The sequence below is a fragment of the Adiantum capillus-veneris genome, chromosome 24 (assembly GCF_014529385.1).
Source record: "Adiantum capillus-veneris isolate H3 chromosome 24, ASM1452938v2, whole genome shotgun sequence".
Lineage (NCBI taxonomy): Eukaryota > Viridiplantae > Streptophyta > Polypodiopsida > Polypodiales > Pteridaceae > Adiantum > Adiantum capillus-veneris.
In genome coordinates, this window is record NC_140954.1 from 4,947,441 (window position 1) to 4,964,606 (window position 17,166).

Here is a 17,166-nt window from a genome sequence, read left to right on the forward strand (position 1 = left end):
TAATAAGATATTTGCCCATTTTCACATAGTTGGCAATGAATGGATTTCAATCTTATTATGCAAGTCTCGGAAGTTAAAAGCCATCTGCATAGCTAGACCTTGGTTTGATTACGTCACCTGGAAAGATGTGTTGTAGCCGGAGAAAACAAATGTGAAGACAAAATAGTGGAACATGATGAAGCCTTTCTCAAACCAGTCCATGAATGGGAAAGTGAGCTTGTGGATGCCAGTAAAGCTCTCTTTATTGAGCTGGATATCTATGAAGAGCACTTGAATAAAGTGGCTAAATATGTATATACAAATGTTAGAAAGTGTCCGCATGGACTAGTCTTAAAGTCTTGGAAATGTATATAGTTTTTGTCATTTTGTACCCCTATTCCCATCTGACCAAGCTCCATCTCGTAAAATATGTAACTACTTTGCCTCTTCTAATAAAAAATTGCATATCAAAGAAAAAGTAGACCCCTAAGCCCGCCCATACTGTGGGCATGAGGGGGCACACGGGGGCACCCATCAAGATCTATGGTGGAAAACCTCCTGCCCCCCCCCCCCCCCCCCCCCCCCCCCCCCCCCCCCCCCCCTCCTCCTTGCCCCCCTCTTCCATGAGATTTAATCTCACCACCTATACTTTCCCACACACATACCTTAACCGTGTCTCTTACGCACATCTTCATGATGTACTAGCTGTCATGTTCATTTTTTTATGAGTGAAACATCACGAGGGAGAGATTAATTTTGTTATAAAAGGAAACAAGACCTACAATGTGAAATTGTTGTCAAAAGGGGCCCTAGATCCCACCCCCTTATGCCCTAGTCAGTGCTAAGCCGCTCCCCCCCCCCCCCCCCCCGCCCCCAAGGGAGGGCAACAAAAAAAAATGCTCATTCCATTTAGCTCGCTCGAAGACCTGACTCAGTGGTTGACATTGAATGTCTCCCTCTAGACCCCCAAGATTCTTGTAAAGAGTACAATCTCTTTCAAAAGAGTATTTGTACCTATAAAGATGTGTGGGATAGAGACAGAGGTAGATTTCTTTCACCAGATAAAATCAAAGTGAAGGGTTACCTGATGCAAAAAAACCTATGGAGTGTTGTCAAGCCTCTATCAACAGATGAAGCAGGTACAATGGCTTAAGTCACCGGAGCCTTATTTGCTGAACAACAGAGGAAGGACGAGCAAGCATTGGATATTATTCTCACTTCTCTAAACAAAAAAATTATTCATTATTTGGATGATATCACTTCTGCTAGTGCTGCCTGGATAGATTAGAGACTCTTTTTGGTGTCAAAGTCAAATATTCAATGATGAGCCTTAAAATGGAATTATGCTCTCTAGCCATGCGTGTTGATGAAAACATAGCTGCTTTAGCTAATAGATTGAAGAGCATCAAAACTAAGCTAGTGTTTGTTTAAGCCACCATGCCAGATGAAGATCTCATAGCTGATTTACTCAATAGCTTACTTGCTGAGTTTCATCAAATTGTAACCATCTTAGAGGGAAAAGATCCGCTCCCTTCTTTGGATGTTATCGTTAATTCCTTCAGGAAGAGGAGAAAATAGCATCTTGTGCCAGTTCCTCCATTATTCCCATTGCATATGCAGTCAGTTGTTGCACTTCTACCTCAACTTCAACCAAACTATCCAACGATACCAGATCTTGTGCAATTTGTGGGTGCAACAATCGGGTGTAAGCAAAGATACATGTACAAAAAGCTATGGTCCTTGGCATAAGTTGTGGATGACTTGGAAGCTCCAATAACAAAGTGTATTTTATGAAATTTCAATTAAAGGTTTTTTTTTGTAACCTCTATAGAGAGTCCCAGACCCGTCACCCGCTCACGTGGTTCTAACGACTTCATATTGTAAGTATTTTTTTCCCTTTTGCTTGCAGTTCCATGGCTTGAGAGCTGCAGGATCCTTTCACCATTAGGTGGAGCCATACAGAGGAGGCTACTATGGTGTGAGAGCTGCAGAAAGAACCCTTTTACAATACATAGCAGGCTGCTACTACTGGAAGTGTGGTGTTCACAACTCAAAGTATTTCTTAGCTCTCTCTCTCTCTCTCTCTCTCTCTCTCTCTCTCTCTCTCTCTCTCTCTCTCTCTCTCTCTCTCTCTCTCTCTTTCTCTCTCTCTCTCTCTCTCTCTCTCAACCTCGGACCCTGTGTAGGGATCGACCGGTCCACCTATCCACATCTGCTCTACTACAGACATGGAGAATTTCACTCTACCTGACCCATACATAGGCTGAGGCCGCTTCACCTCCCTCCATGAACCCGAGCTCTGAAAGGATCCCAAGTACTAGTAGGTGGTAGGTCATTCAACCCCCGATGCACTAACCATGTAGATGAGCCTAAAAAAAAATAAGTAGACCTAGGCAACACCCCCGATCCAGCAAATCCCCAAAGCCCCAGGTCAACCACCCTTTAGTATTAGGCTAAGCGATGCAGGTGAACCTAGTCTTGTAGTGACTCTGCCATGAGAAACATAACCCATGAGTCCAATCACAATAGCACTTCCCATATGCACAAACAATCTTTTCCAAGCAGTTAGACTGTATAGGGACTCTACCCTTACACGTCTACCAATAACCATCTAGGTCACTTCATGATCCAATCCCAAAAAACCATAAACCATAAGCCATTATCCAGTCATATCACACGGGTGAGCACTCTACCCAACTTGGGTGAGGCACGACCAATCATGCATAACCACTTTAGAACATAACATGGCTGCAAAAATTTTTGCAACATAACCATATCCAGAAAAAAAACCATGAGCCACACCAGCTTCCACCATAAAATCACAGCCATAATCCATGAGGGAATCTCAGCTCTTAACCATAAATCATAACCACACTGAACCAATTCCCACGCTTGGAGTTTGACATAACCTCTGCAATCAATCAGAGTCCATACACATGTGACTCTTAAGGCGTGATTCTTTCATGCATAAAAAAGAGTCCGACCAGCAACTAATTATGATATGAAAATCCAATTTTGACAACATCCAACCATGCAAAGTTGATGCATCACGTCTTCAGTTCACCTCCCTCGCACATAGAGCTAGTTTTGACCTAAAAAGGTGGAAAACAATCATAACCATGCATATGAGGCATCCACACCCATCCATAAGTTTTCATACATCATATGATAACATTCCATCACCATAAACATGATGCAAAACAAATCCGACCTTTAGGTCAACCATAAACTATAACTTCATATATATGCAAAAAACACTTTTTTGGCATTTTCAGGAGCGTGCATAACATACAAATGAAAGTATTTAACCCTAATCGAATGCATCAAGATCAGCTTCATAATATATACTATCATTCTATCACATCACTTCACCCATATGGTACTTACACAACAAACGGTAACCCAAAAAGAAAGCCACTTTAATTATATATGCCTACGCGGTTCGGGATGTCTAACCATATACTCTCACATAAGTATATGGCCGACTAACAGTTGAAATCAACTCACTAAATCAATCCATAAATCATACATAAACAACTCGGTTAACTCACGATGTCATATCGTACCCCCCCTTGGTATCGCCCCTACACGTGTAGGTAAAACTGGTTATGGAACGATTAATAACTCTTATTCCCAAGGTGATGACGGAGACCTAAATACATTTATCATCAAGTTTCATCAATCTTTTCAATTGGTTAGGTGGGTTTTCCCATCCGGTGAATCTATATAGTGGTTCTTCAAAGAGCCTGGAGTCAAAAAAATTGATTGTGTAGGGGGCAGCAAGCAGTTTTTTGACCATTTCTCTTAGCTCCTGCATGTTTTTCCTATGACACCAAACAGAGAATGTTCTAAATGATGTGTTTTATCTCGGGTATAAAGGGTTCGGGCTGATTCATAACGATTTGTGAGTTATGACCAAAATAGTGTTCCTACCGTCTCTATGACGTGAAACAAAAAGTGCTTTTTATGCACGCACGTGATCATAAACGCATCACGTGCATACATCAGCATGTTGAACATGATGAAATTATCATGGGGCAACTTCATACGTACTCGGTTAATTTATTCATGCACTCGTTTATGAAAAAACAATCACCAAGAGGGTGACTACTCAAAAAACGAGAGAGTGAGCGAGAGAGAGAGAGAGAGAGAGAGAGAGAGAGAGAGAGAGAGAGAGAGAGAGAGAGAGAGAGAGAGAGAGAGAGAGATGATGGATATGGAGTTTAGAGATTCTCACCATGATTTAGAATCAATTAGGGGCTGTCGAAAGGCTTCTTGCTTTGCCACAAGAGAGCGGTGATGAGAGCTACGTAGATGTATTCACCATGAAAGCTTTGGAGAGCGTGGAGAGAAGATAGCAAGTAGAGAGATAGTATCCTTCTTCTTCTTCTTCTTCTCCTGAGAGAGAGAGAGAGAGAGAGAGAGAGAGAGAGAGAGAGAGAAGAGCTTGTGGAGATGGTGATGAAGAGCTTGAACCGCTCCGTATAATAGATACGTATAGCCTTGCGATAGTAGACGCAATAGACGGCACTGAAATCTGAGGCTTGCAGGTGAATTTATAAGCTATGTGGCTGGCTGGAGTAGCTCCCAAGGCAAAAACTAGTGCTAGTTTTTGGGCCAGCAATAGCTCCAACTTTTTGGCAACTTTGCTAAAAACATGCCTTTGCTTTTGGTGGTCAACTTTCCCACTTACCATTTAATTTTTATAGCAAAATTGGCCAATTGAACAGTATCCGGTCAACTAATGCAAACCGTAGCTAGACTATGCCACATCATAATGTCCCAACATAATTATGACATTCTTGTACTGCCTCGGTGTACTTACGGCACTGCTTTCTATGAAAATAATTTCTGTAAAAATCCCGTTTGGTCTCGTTTCTGCTCCTGGTGATCGTTTTTAAATTCGACGGAGACTAAAATTAATACTTTTATATTTAGGTCATCATAAAAAGCACATTGCTTTTCAAAAACGCCGAAAAGCACGAAAAGCTAAAAATATCGTAAAAAGCACAAAAAATCAAAACTTTCTAAAATTGAACCATGGGTTCCCCTCGTCCACAGGAATAAGAAAGCGGACTCGCTTTTCACTAAAAGCACTAAAAATCATGAAAATCTAAAAATAGTATGAAAAGCACTCAAAAAGTAGAGTTTTACAAAATTGAACCATAGCTTCCTTGGAACACGTAGATCAAGGATCCGACTTTGCTTTTTGCAAAAAAAGTACCTAAAAGCATAAAAAGCATGAAAAAGCTAAAAATAGCGGATTTTTCCAAAACTGTACCAAACGTCCATCTAGCCTACAGGAACATGGAAACGACCTTGCTTTTTCCAATCCTGTCAATCAAGCATCTTAAGTCAAAATTTAGCAAAAATAGATATTGAAAGCTTTTTTAATTTATTTTTAGAAGAGACCCAAAAATTGGGGATCTTACAAGAACCCCGTTGAGGCCCAAAAGATGCCAGATGGCACCTCCTCCAATGCGATCAACCTGGCCCATAATTGGTCCCCAACAAATCTTCTGATGGCCATAACTTGTCCTCTAGAGCTTCGATTCGCAATCCAAAAAGTCAGCCATGCTCCAGAATTCAAGCACTACGCGTCTATCTGTTGACATCCGCTCTGGATACCTGCCTCCATCTGCCCTATCCATCTCAGATTTGCTAGCCCTTCCAACTTTAAACTGGCATAAATTTCACACCGGACGAGTCATATGACCAGCTTCTAGAGCACATCAAACCCCACATTCTAGAGCACTAACTCGACACTTTGGATACTTGGAACCACTATCCCAACTAGCCCGTTTTGGAGCTCTTTTTGGCCAAAAAATTGCATCAGGCATACATTTTCTTATACATTTCCTCTACCCTTTGGCTACACAGGACCTCGATGCCTGCTTAGACCCTTTGCCCTGCACTCGTGCATGCCTCAAACACCACTTAGTATCACTTCTGGTCTCGATTAACTTTATCTATACCAGCTTCTAACTTACATACTCATGTATGGCTCCAATAGTCCTGAGCCAAGGTCTGCCCAACAACATTCCATATCATCTGTACATTTATTACTAAGAAGATGGTTTTGAACTTTTCTTTTCCAACTATGATCTGCATGTTCTCTATCAGGCCAATGGCTTGAACCACTCTTTGATCAGCCATTCTGAATTTGAAAGGTGTTAGTTTGGGATCCTGGATACCAAGTTTTTGTCCCAAATGTTCTCCCAAGATGTTCACTCCTACCCCACCATTCAGTATAACTCCTTACAAGGGTTACCATTGCTTTCTAATATTATAGTCAACTTGAATAATTGGGACATCATCATCTCTTATGGTTGATAAATCCATCACCATAGCCTCTATTGCTTGTTTCCTCTTCTTCCTCACGACCTTTGTAGCTTCTGATAAGGTTCTTCTGGTATCATTGAGCTCAACTTAACATATATTTCATCCTGGTCGTTACCAGAACTACTGTTTGAGTTGGAAGACCTCTCTTCCAACTGACTATCTTCGCAGTGCCACTGAACTAGCCTCCTGTCTGGTGGCTAGTTGACTCTTTGATGGAGATTCGGATTGCTCACCAACTTTTTCTATCCCTAGGTCAGTATTCCAAGCTCCGCCAACCAAGTTTGTTGTGATTTCACTCACTTTCTCAGCCAAACTTTTGACTACAGCTATTATAGACTCATTCAGTCCATTTCGTACCTTTTCATCACCAGATTCTCTGATAGGCTTCTCCTCTTGAGCCAATGAAGATTGAGGCAGTCAACTTGGAGCCCTTTGCCTTGCCTTTTGCCTTCAAGGAATCTCTCTATGTTGCAATTTCTTTGTTTCTTTAGCCTGCTTCACTTCCTTTTTTAGATTCATATGGGAGCTTCTCGATAAACACTCCTCTATTTCTATTGATCACATGAACTAGGACTTGGTCTATTTTCTTTTGCTCAGTTCCTTCTGGTTTCACATTATCAAGACATTTGGCTGCAAAATGGCCATACTTTCCACAGGTATAGCAGCTCAAGTTGCTTTTTCCAAGATTAGCTCTACCCCTTCCTTAGTCATTGCCCCCTTGATATTTTCCTCTACCAATTCCAGTACTTGCATTGGCCTCATTCTCTTTGGAGCCAGTTGCTCCATATGTCTTCACCACCTCTAGGGTGGTTAGTACAATCATCGACAAATCTCTACCCTTCTTGAAATGGTGAAGTCTTATCTCATAGTTGTTTCAGACATGTCCATATGACTTACAATACGTACAATGGGTACACTCATCTGACCTGTGATTGTTGAATCAACATTTTGAGCACCAGGGCTCCAACTTCCCATCTGAGGTTCTAGCTATAAACATTCTATCTATCTGCTTTGACATTTCCTCTAGCTTCCTTGTTCACGACCCTTTCTTTTTGTCTTTAACCCTATCATCTAAATCGATATCAGATGAGCACCCACATGCCATACTTTTGTCCACAATATACTAATGCTATGCTTGAAAAGGAAAAAGATTGTCGGAGTGGCAGCAGTTGCGGTTGCGGCCAATTGTGTCAATTTTTGGTTTTGGTCATATATCTTGTATATTCAACTCATGCTCTTTTTTGTCTAGGCTATGCTTGATGAATTTGAAGCTCAAAATCTTCAAATCTAGGCCAAAAAGTGTCGGCTCTTGTTAGATAACTTGGGTTGCAAGGGTGGTTTTTTACTATTGCCACTTTTTACCAAATTTGAAACTATATTTGGGCTCCTCTTTAAATATATGATATGTAGAGTACCCACATGTCATACATTTGTCCATTGTATTGACCCAATGTTTGAAAAGACAAAAGACTGTAGGTGTGGCACCAATTGTGGTTGCTGCCAACTGTGGCCAACTTGGGTTAAAATGGTATGGTTGGGTTCCTCTTACTGAGTAGAGTCCAATTATGCTTTCCATGACTTATTCCATCAAGGATTTGGACATTATACATAATGTTTTCTGTTGTGAAACAAGACTTTCAGCTAGTTATGGTCCGATGATGGTTTTTTGTTTATCTTCAAATCTTCCTTGTAGCTTTATATGGATATGTTTGAGCTATCCATGAGGAAATTCATCCATTTCACACTCCTTTTAAGGTGTTCACAGCAATTTTGGTGAAAAATGTTGCGATTTTGCATATTTCGACTTAACTTGAAATCTTTGATGCTTTTTTGCATGGTTTCTTTTTAGGATAGCTTCATCTCATTGCCGTTGAACTATATGACTCAAAATTCTTGAAAAAGACCATTCTTTTTTAGCCATTTCAACCTGTTTTTAGTCGGTACTCTCACTTCACTGCTTTTGCTCATACGATGCTCGAAGCAAATCGTTGGGTGAGGCTTCACTTGCTTGCTTTCTTTGGGTTCCTGGATCTTTGTTGGTCATTTTGGTACTATGCATGCTTCATTTGGACACCTTATGTGTATTTAGTGATCAGACGTCTTTGTGAGGTGTCTGGAGTCCATACCATGCAGGTATGCTATTCCATCTTTTGGACTCCAGACACTCGAGATATTGTGCTCTGATTATCTTCTTGATTTCCAGCATAGTGGTGACCATATGTTGACCTTTATTTCTTTGCTTTTGAGCTTTTCCTGTGCGTTCACTTGATCTCCTAGTCCATCATTTGGCTTTGTGTATCTATATCTGCTTCCTGTTCTCTCTTCTTCTTCTTCTTTCTTGCGCGTGTAAATTACATGCATACTTGACGTACATACCCCCCCCTTGTTTGGGTTATATAGTCGTGGTGGGTGGGATGTTGATCTTGTTGACTTGTGGAGAGATTGACATGCCCATTGCTACTCTTTATGGTTGAATGAATGACTCTCCTCTTCTGTATCTGCATCTTTGTCAGTTCCTTTTTGTTGCATCTTTACCTGCTCCTGGCTTTTTTGCTTCTCAATCTCTTGAAGTCCTTGTAGACTCCATGGACTTAGATTGTTTCTAAGCGCTGAGTTTGTTGTATCTGCGGAAGAGTCGTAAGCCTTATGTAGCATGCAGTGGTGGAGTAAGGAACTTGCTCTCTTTTAACTGTATTGTAACCGTAGCAGGAATTGAAAGGATTCAAGTTGTGGTGTGGGGACAGTAGTTTTGTTGGTTTCCTTTGGGACCCACTTCTTTGTGATCATTGGTTGTTTTGCTCATGATGCTTGTTTGGGAACCCATACTTTTCCCTACTTTCTTTGTGTTTGAAGAGAATTCTTTGAGATCCACCTTGCCTTCGTGTGAGTTGGTAGCTTCAACCCTTGTACGCTTGGTTGCGGACAGGATTCATACTTCAGGAGTTGATAATTTAACCGTTTTGGAATCCAAATAAACTCCTAACCTCTTTGTGCTTGAAACAACTTCTTTGGAACCCAAATCTGAATTGTGGAAGCTTGCCACTTTCTTAGACGATCTTACATAGTTTGACTGTTTTCCTTTTGGTGTTGGAGCTTGTGATTTTTCATTGGAGATCTTTGTCTTCTTGATCCATACCTGCTTTTGGTCAAGGTGGATCTTGGGTATCCAAATTTGTTGAACTTTTTGGCTCTGAATTATTGTTCTTTGTTTTTGGCCTTCCACATTTGTTATGAAAACTGCTAGTGAGGGTGATGACCCGGGTTCCTGATAAGGGATGTCATAAGAATCACCACTGTCGTGTGACTATCCTCATCAAGGATGAATTTTGAAGTTAATGGCACAAGTCATTGATAAGGAAAACCATAAGATTCCCCGCTATTGCGTTCTGTCGAGTTGTTATCATCATCAAGGTTGATGTCCGGTGCTTTCTATTTGGGGTTTGGCTGGTTTATGGGAAGTTACTATTTGTTTGCACTTGGATTGTTGTTTCTGGAAGGACTTTTCTAGCCAATTGATTAGAGCATTGTTAACTCGTTTCCATGGATGTCTTCTTCTTGGTTGAGTCTTTTCTTCTTGTATAGGAGCCATGTAGGAGGATGCTTGTTACGGTTGCGTCACAATCGGGGACTTTGAAATCCACTTTTGATGCACTTTATTATCATAGCGGTGACATTGGTTCCTGGGTCTTTGATATGGAAAATCATAAAACCGTGCATTAGTTAAGGTTTCGTTCATGTCACCTGCTGGGTTGTCCGGATTTCCATTGTCTGCATCCTCTTGAAGCCCCAACTGTTCTATAAATCATAGAACTTGTCTTCTTCTTTGTCTTCTGATTTGCGGCATTCCTTTGTTTGCTCTTCATCTTGAGAACTTGTTGATGCCTGGTTCTCTTTGTTTTCCTGGATCACACTCACTGCAAAGTAAGGAACGACATCAATGCCATCTTTATCACAAAACTTTGTTGTTGGACCGTCTTGAATAGCTCACACATCCAAAGTAGCCAAGATGTGTTCCCATCCTAGTGGCTCTAATGCTTCTTCTGGAAACGGTTATGGGACATAATCCTTATCTTTGATCGCCCTTTCTAAAATACACTCCTCTCATTTAAGCTTCCACAGTCTGAGGCTCTGCACATCCATACTTGCTTGGACTTACCCAACCATGCTGGAAGTTCAAATCTTGATAATGTAGCTGAATCAAACTCCTCAATAGGTGTTCTTGTGACATCCTTATAGCTATGGTATTTTATCTTTATTCTGGTTGTGGTTTCCATGTTTCTCATATATATATGGTCATAACCCCAAACCTAGACCATTTTTAATTGTCTCATGAATGGTCGTTCTAATATGACATCATAGTTGTTTTGCTTGCCGAAATCAACAACAGAAAATGTATGCTCGTATTCTATCCTACAAGATGTAACTACTACCTTTTTTAGTAGTCCTAAAGGCTTTTCCATGTGGCCATTAGTGAGTTGTAGCTTCAATCGTGTAGCTCTTATTGTTGGCTTGCTCCATTGTTTCTAGATTTCTTTGGTTGCGATGGCTACTCCAGCTCTACTTTTCGAATTGCCATTGTCGTGACATTTTGGAACTCTACGGAAATGTTGGTGTTGTCGTCCCCTCCTTTGTAATACTCTCTGACCTTGTTTAATGGCACTGGTCTAGTGTTCAGTTGCGGTCTCTCAAGTTCTTTGATTCCCTCCTCGCTTTGAGTCGCTGGGTCTTTTACAACAAACTTTATATACATTTTTCCACTATAGTCCACATGTTTGGTCGTATTTGTAGCATCTCAGCTAGTGTTATTGTGCATGTCACAAGTGTCGATCAAATGTCTATCAGCCCTTTAGAATCAATGACTTTCTCGGAAGAGAGTCTCTGTGATGGGACTACAATAACACCTGACTTGGCCTCGTGCTCTCCCATATAGGATGGTAGTGTTCTTAGCGAACAGGGTTGATTGTCCATATATTGTACAAATCCTTGGTCTCCCCAATACGATTGCACTTCTAGATTCATTTGAGATCTAGCCTCAAATTCCTCTATTGGTGGAAGAAACACTACTCTTCCATCACCAGTCCGTTTTTTAACGTTTGCTTAGTTCATTGGCTTCATTGGCCTCTTTGACTTGTTTCCACAAGTCTTCAAGATCATCTATTTCTTTCAACCCTCTGGTATAGCTAAGTGAAATCCCTCGGAAGAGTTATCCATGGTATTCAATACTATCCTTTGTTCTTATGTTGGGTCCTTGAGCTTTGTTCCATGCTCAATCTGGCTCTATTCATTCTTGGTTTGGTGGGATTATTAGTGTAGGTGGGACAAGGATCACATCCTCAAGTTTTCCAACTGGTGCTTTTAGTAAAGCTTGGGTTGTTTGAATTATTTTTTGACACAATTCTAGTCTCTGCCTTTCTAATTCAGCATATGGATAAGTCATCCATCTCTTTTCTTGGGTTTGGTTGTTTTTTAGTCATTCGTCATAGGCTTTTAGGAGGGCGTCTAAGGGTTCGTTGACTTTTTCTACAAAGACTGGTCCTCTTGAACTAGCACTTTTAGGCTTACCTTCCATGGATGGTTCTTCTAGAGGTTGAGACATGTGCATAAGAGGAGGTGCAACCCTTTCCTCATGTTGTCTTATCTTCTCTTTAGCTTGGGAAAGCTCCTCAGCTAGGGATTTTTGCTCTCGTTCTCTACGTGCTTTCATCCTAGCCTTCCTAGTTTTCCACGTATTCCATTTGCTCTTGGTTTTTTGACTAAGCGCATCGGTATTTGGTTCGTCCGTCTCTAGATTTGCATGAATTTTCATTTTCTCTGTCTCTAGATTCTCAACAGCTTCGTTTTGAGCTTGCGCTCTTGTAACTACTTCAGTCGGTATGGCATTTTTGTTTTTCAAGCTATTGGGTAGCTGAACAATCCCTGAGACATTTATTGTGAACTTTCTAATTTGGTTTGGGTTTTTGGACGTCGGGGATCAAGTGAATGACACCACAATCAAGACAGTAGGAATTCACTTGAGTGATCTCCGTCTGAGGACATTGTTTGACCAATTGGTTGTCACAACTTTTGTGACAATCTGTCTCTAGTTGAGGAGCTTCTTCTTGCATTTCCTCTTGGCTGTAAGCAGACTCTGCTAAGCCGCTATTCGCAATGAACCACAATGTCCTTTTGTCCATCTCATACTTTCTTTCTTTAGGTCAAAACGTACGAGGTGGAGGTTGTATAAGCCTCACCACTCCTTGTGTTTCTCTCGTTTGAAGGGTAGTACCCGCTTTGGTTGTTATAATACATTATAGTTGGTACTAGCGCTTGTTTAATAGATGCTTCCATCATTGGTGCATATCTCATGACTACAGGAATTCTAGCACTTGGCAGAAGAGGTTTTTGTCCTAAGACATGTTGTGGCCTTGAAACTCCCACTGGACCTAGTGCATTCCTCGTAGCGTATCTAGGTGGAGTAGGTGCTACTGGAATAGATTGTACATACCTCTCCCTAGCATATTCCTTCCTATAGTAGCACTCTACCCTCATACGGTTTTTCCATTTCTATCAATTTTGCACCAATTAGGCTCCCTTGAATCAGACTTTACAAGAGAAGTTAACCTCTTGACTATGTTGTCTAAACTTTTCATGATCGATAAGTGCTGCTGGTTTTGTTATGGACTCAATCATCTGTGAATCATTGTGCCGAGAGGATGTGTCATCCTCTTGACTCTTACAATCCTTTTCTTTATATACCTCACAGTTATCCACCAAATAAAGAACTTCTTTGATCAATATGTTTAGCGTCAGGCTGCTTATCATATGCAGATCCTTCTAAGTACCCGCATGTCTCATACCTTGGATAAAGATCAACATCAATCGTGCCTCCATAAGTAGTTCTGCTCTCAGATAAAACTTGACATATCTCTTGAGTCGTAATGCCTTTTGCGTATTGATTCACCCTCTTTCTGCTTGAATCTATGAATTTGCAAGACCGTATTGTGAGCTATGAATTTCTTCAAGAATTCTTCAAACAACTTGTCTAAAGCCTCAAAATCCTATCTTTCCATTGATTCGAATCATGTAGCCGTCTCATCTTTCAGAGTCAGTCTAAATCCCGCAAACTATGTCGCAAAACCTGAAACTTCCTCTGCTCTAATTACTCTTCTGAAAGCTGCCACATGATCTTTTGGATCTTTATTTCCATTGTGTTTTCTATTTATCCATTTTTGGACTTGGGACGGCCTAATCCGTTGATGATCTACTAACCGTAGCATTTGGTCTCCAAGCCCTTTGTGGGACGGGTGTCTAACCTCACTCCTATCTTATTGCGGACGTAGCGAGAACCACGATTAAATTGTCAATCCATGGGACGAAGCTGACTCGACTAGTGCACAGAGGCTACAAGAGGTTGCCAATCTCTTGGAAAACAGCAAATAACTCGCATCTAACTCAAGCTACACTCAAATGACTAGAATCACCAAAAGCTAATCGCTCATCGGCAAACAAATCACATCCGTTACAGCATCAAATGACATCCAAACGTAATGAAAATTCTAGGACATGTTTATAAGACTTAACGACACATGTTTATGGTCTCAAATCCCACTTTAGGTCAAGTGCAAAAATTGTGATTATTAACAGCAGTGGATTTTTGACCTAGTCGTTTTCGACCCAAAATGCATCTAAATGCTTAGCAATGATGCCCCAATATCTCGCATGTGCTTAGTTTTTTATTTTGAAGCTTAAATTCCTACTTATGATGAAATTAGGCCATAGGTCGGCGACGCCAAAAGCTGCAAAACACCGTGAAATGCTTACGTCAATGCGTAGAGCTCTTACCTGCGGTTGCAACGCAACAAACGCGAATGCAATGTGACAACCGGGGAGGGAGTAGGAAGTGTGAGCCGTTAGCTCACACTGTGTATTTCATTATCCAAAACTTAAAAATAACTTACCAAAAAGGCTGTTATCTTACCTACCCAGGAGATGACGCGTCTTGTCTCTTACAAATGAAGTTTTTCCTTTTTTTTTTGCGCATTTTTATAAGGGTGTGCTGCTTGTAAAGCTCTTTCGTCGAGTGACGATTATGACAAGACTCGAAAAAGAAGCCCTGGCTAATTCCGTGCCAGCAGCCGCGGTAAGACGGGAGGGGCTAGTAAAAAAAAGATATTATGGCTTGTAGTTAGAGCGACAGAGTCGGAGGGAAACGAACAATGTTTTTAATCTTCAACGAGAAACCTAATTTTTATTTGTTTTGCCTATTTGATTGTACCAAATATGTAGCTGCATCGGGACAAGGCTTCAGCCATTTCAGCCCCTAAACTCTTAACCGTATGTATGAATATGATGGCTACGCCACATCTTGAGGATGATAGGGGGCCGCTATCTCCTACTGGATTTTATACCTTAGCCAAGGTTTTTTGGTGGCCAAAACTAAGAATCTGGGAGCTCTAACTAAAGATAAGTAAAGACAGGTTGATACAATCTAGAAGCTTGTAGCCCCGGCTCATCAATCACAAGGTTTATCGGAAAATAAGAGTTACAATATTACCCATTCATCAAAATAATAAATGTTTTTACAATGAGAGCTCCAAAAAATGATATCCGAGTTAGCTTGCTTCTAACATTCCCCCCTTCCTCGCCTGAGTCGTCCCTTAACAAAGCTTTATGGGCTCAAATAATCTTCAGGTTGATGATTGGCGAGGCAGTCCTTAAGTGCATGTAAAGCTTTTTCATATCTGATCTTTCTTTCTTTGTCTAGACCCTACAAATTGCATAGTGACTCTGTTCTTTAGCTGGTAGCCTACAAATCTGGAAGTCACGTTGATGATCACTGGCCCAAAAATCTCCGTTCGCCAAGTGAAGAACCCTGTGTAGAACGCTTCCTCAAACGCCAACATATTATGAGATGGCAAGAACATGCAACGGGCATAGAAGCCATACAGGACTTCTTTGGAAGGTTGGCCGATTAGGTCGTAGCATAGACCCTTATTGCCCTCAAGGAAGGACATCCACGGTGCTCCTGCTTGCTCTTGCTCATGAATGACTTCAATGCATGTGAGCATCATTCGGCAAATTTTGTGGAGCATAGCACATGAAAAATCAGGGAGACTTTTGAAGAATGACATGGCACCCGTTAGGGTTTTCACCATGTATTCCTCTATCGGTGTTCCCTTCTCTGGTGCTGGCAATCTTGGATAATTCAGCCATGTAGGCTGCTTCTTTGTCATTGCCTTGTGTGCTTGCCACGTCCTTATTCTTGGTAAAGGACAAAAAGTTGGGTCTCTTTGAAGTGTCGCAGGTGCTCTTGTGAACAGAATCAAGTATCTAGGATTCTTGTTCATCCAACTCTTTCTCCACTTGGGGTGGACTTCATCTGTGCCTTCTGCTTGCATATCTTTGTATAGTCGTTCCTTGACCAGTAGTAGCAGCTCGACCTTGATCAAGGGGTATGGCAGTGATTGCTGATCCCCTTATGCATTGATTTGGTTGGGAGTGAGTTGAATAACATTGACAGAATGAAGAATTCTCAACTCACTATCCATCGCTGTCTTCCACTGCTCATCTGTCTCCTAAGCAACCTTCTCCTTAAGCGCATCTTCTTCAATTTTTGACAGTTGGACCATCGGCTCTTGATCGGCATCTGTTAATGGTACTTGAAATTCTTCTTCTTCCCTGAGCCCTTCTGCCGGCTGTGTTTCCATCTCAACAAAAGAGACTGAGGGAATATCAATGTGGGGTTGTTCTGATGTACTTGCTTCTTCGTGCATCTCTTGTTGTCCATCTCACAGTAACCGTTAACTCTCTTCAGCTCTGCTATCTCCTTGAGTAGCCCTTCTTCTCTTTATATCCGCATTAACGCAAGGTCTCTGTGTTGTGACTGCTCTAGCTTTATCTCTAGCTCGAGATCTTTATTCTTTTTCTCCAATGCTTTATACACTTCGTCTATACCTTTGATTGAGGCAACTATGGGATTTTCTCTTATCTGTCGCAAGAAGGTTGCCTGATCGTTGATCCTCTGCTCTCAGTATTGTAGTGAAGCATTTGCTGCGTCTAACTATACTTGAATCTTTTGAACTGACAGAGTTGTAGTTAAGAGTTCGTTGGTAACTTCTGTCAGTTGTTTGTTTTGGTCTTGCAGGCCTCTGTAAACTTCATGAGAAGTTCACCTAGCTCTCCATTTCTTTTTGCTGCATTTCTCAGGCTAGTTGGTGTTGTTCAGCTCCAGCTTTCAACTCTTGGAATTGTTTTTGCATATCGATGATGACATTTAATCTGTCCTCTAGCTCTCCTTGAAGAGCATCCATCACCATTTCCAACTCTTTAGCCTTAGTACTGAGGCTAAGTGCTGATGATCTCATTTTTTCTCTCATTTCCTACATCTGCTTTGCATATTCATTAACTTGGAGAATTACCTCATCATTTGTCTGCCAGTCTTCAGTTTCTGTGAGCTGCCTAGACGTTTCGGCAGTCTCTTGTGATTCCTTTGGTGGGGCTGTGGTGGCTGTTTGTGGTAGCGGCCGGGTTTGTTCTTCCCCTTGAGGCTATGCTTTTGTCTTTACTGCTTTGTCTTCTTGAGGCTTCGTGGATGCCTCGGCCATTTCCTACTAGGTGGTGGTAGACGGTGTGGTTTCTAATTATTGTGCCTTTGTTTGCTTAAACCTTGTTGCCTCCTCTGGTTCAGGACTTGCTGCCCTTTTCGATTCTGGCTCCTTTGCTTTGTTTTGTTCGGTTGTTGCTTGTTGTTCAGATCCTGTTGCTTCTTACGGTCCAGGATCTTTTTCCTTGTTTTATTCTCCTTCAGTGGGCCTCACTGTTGGTGATGGTGGAGGGCTTGGCATGGGGTGGTCGTGTTGTTCTGTA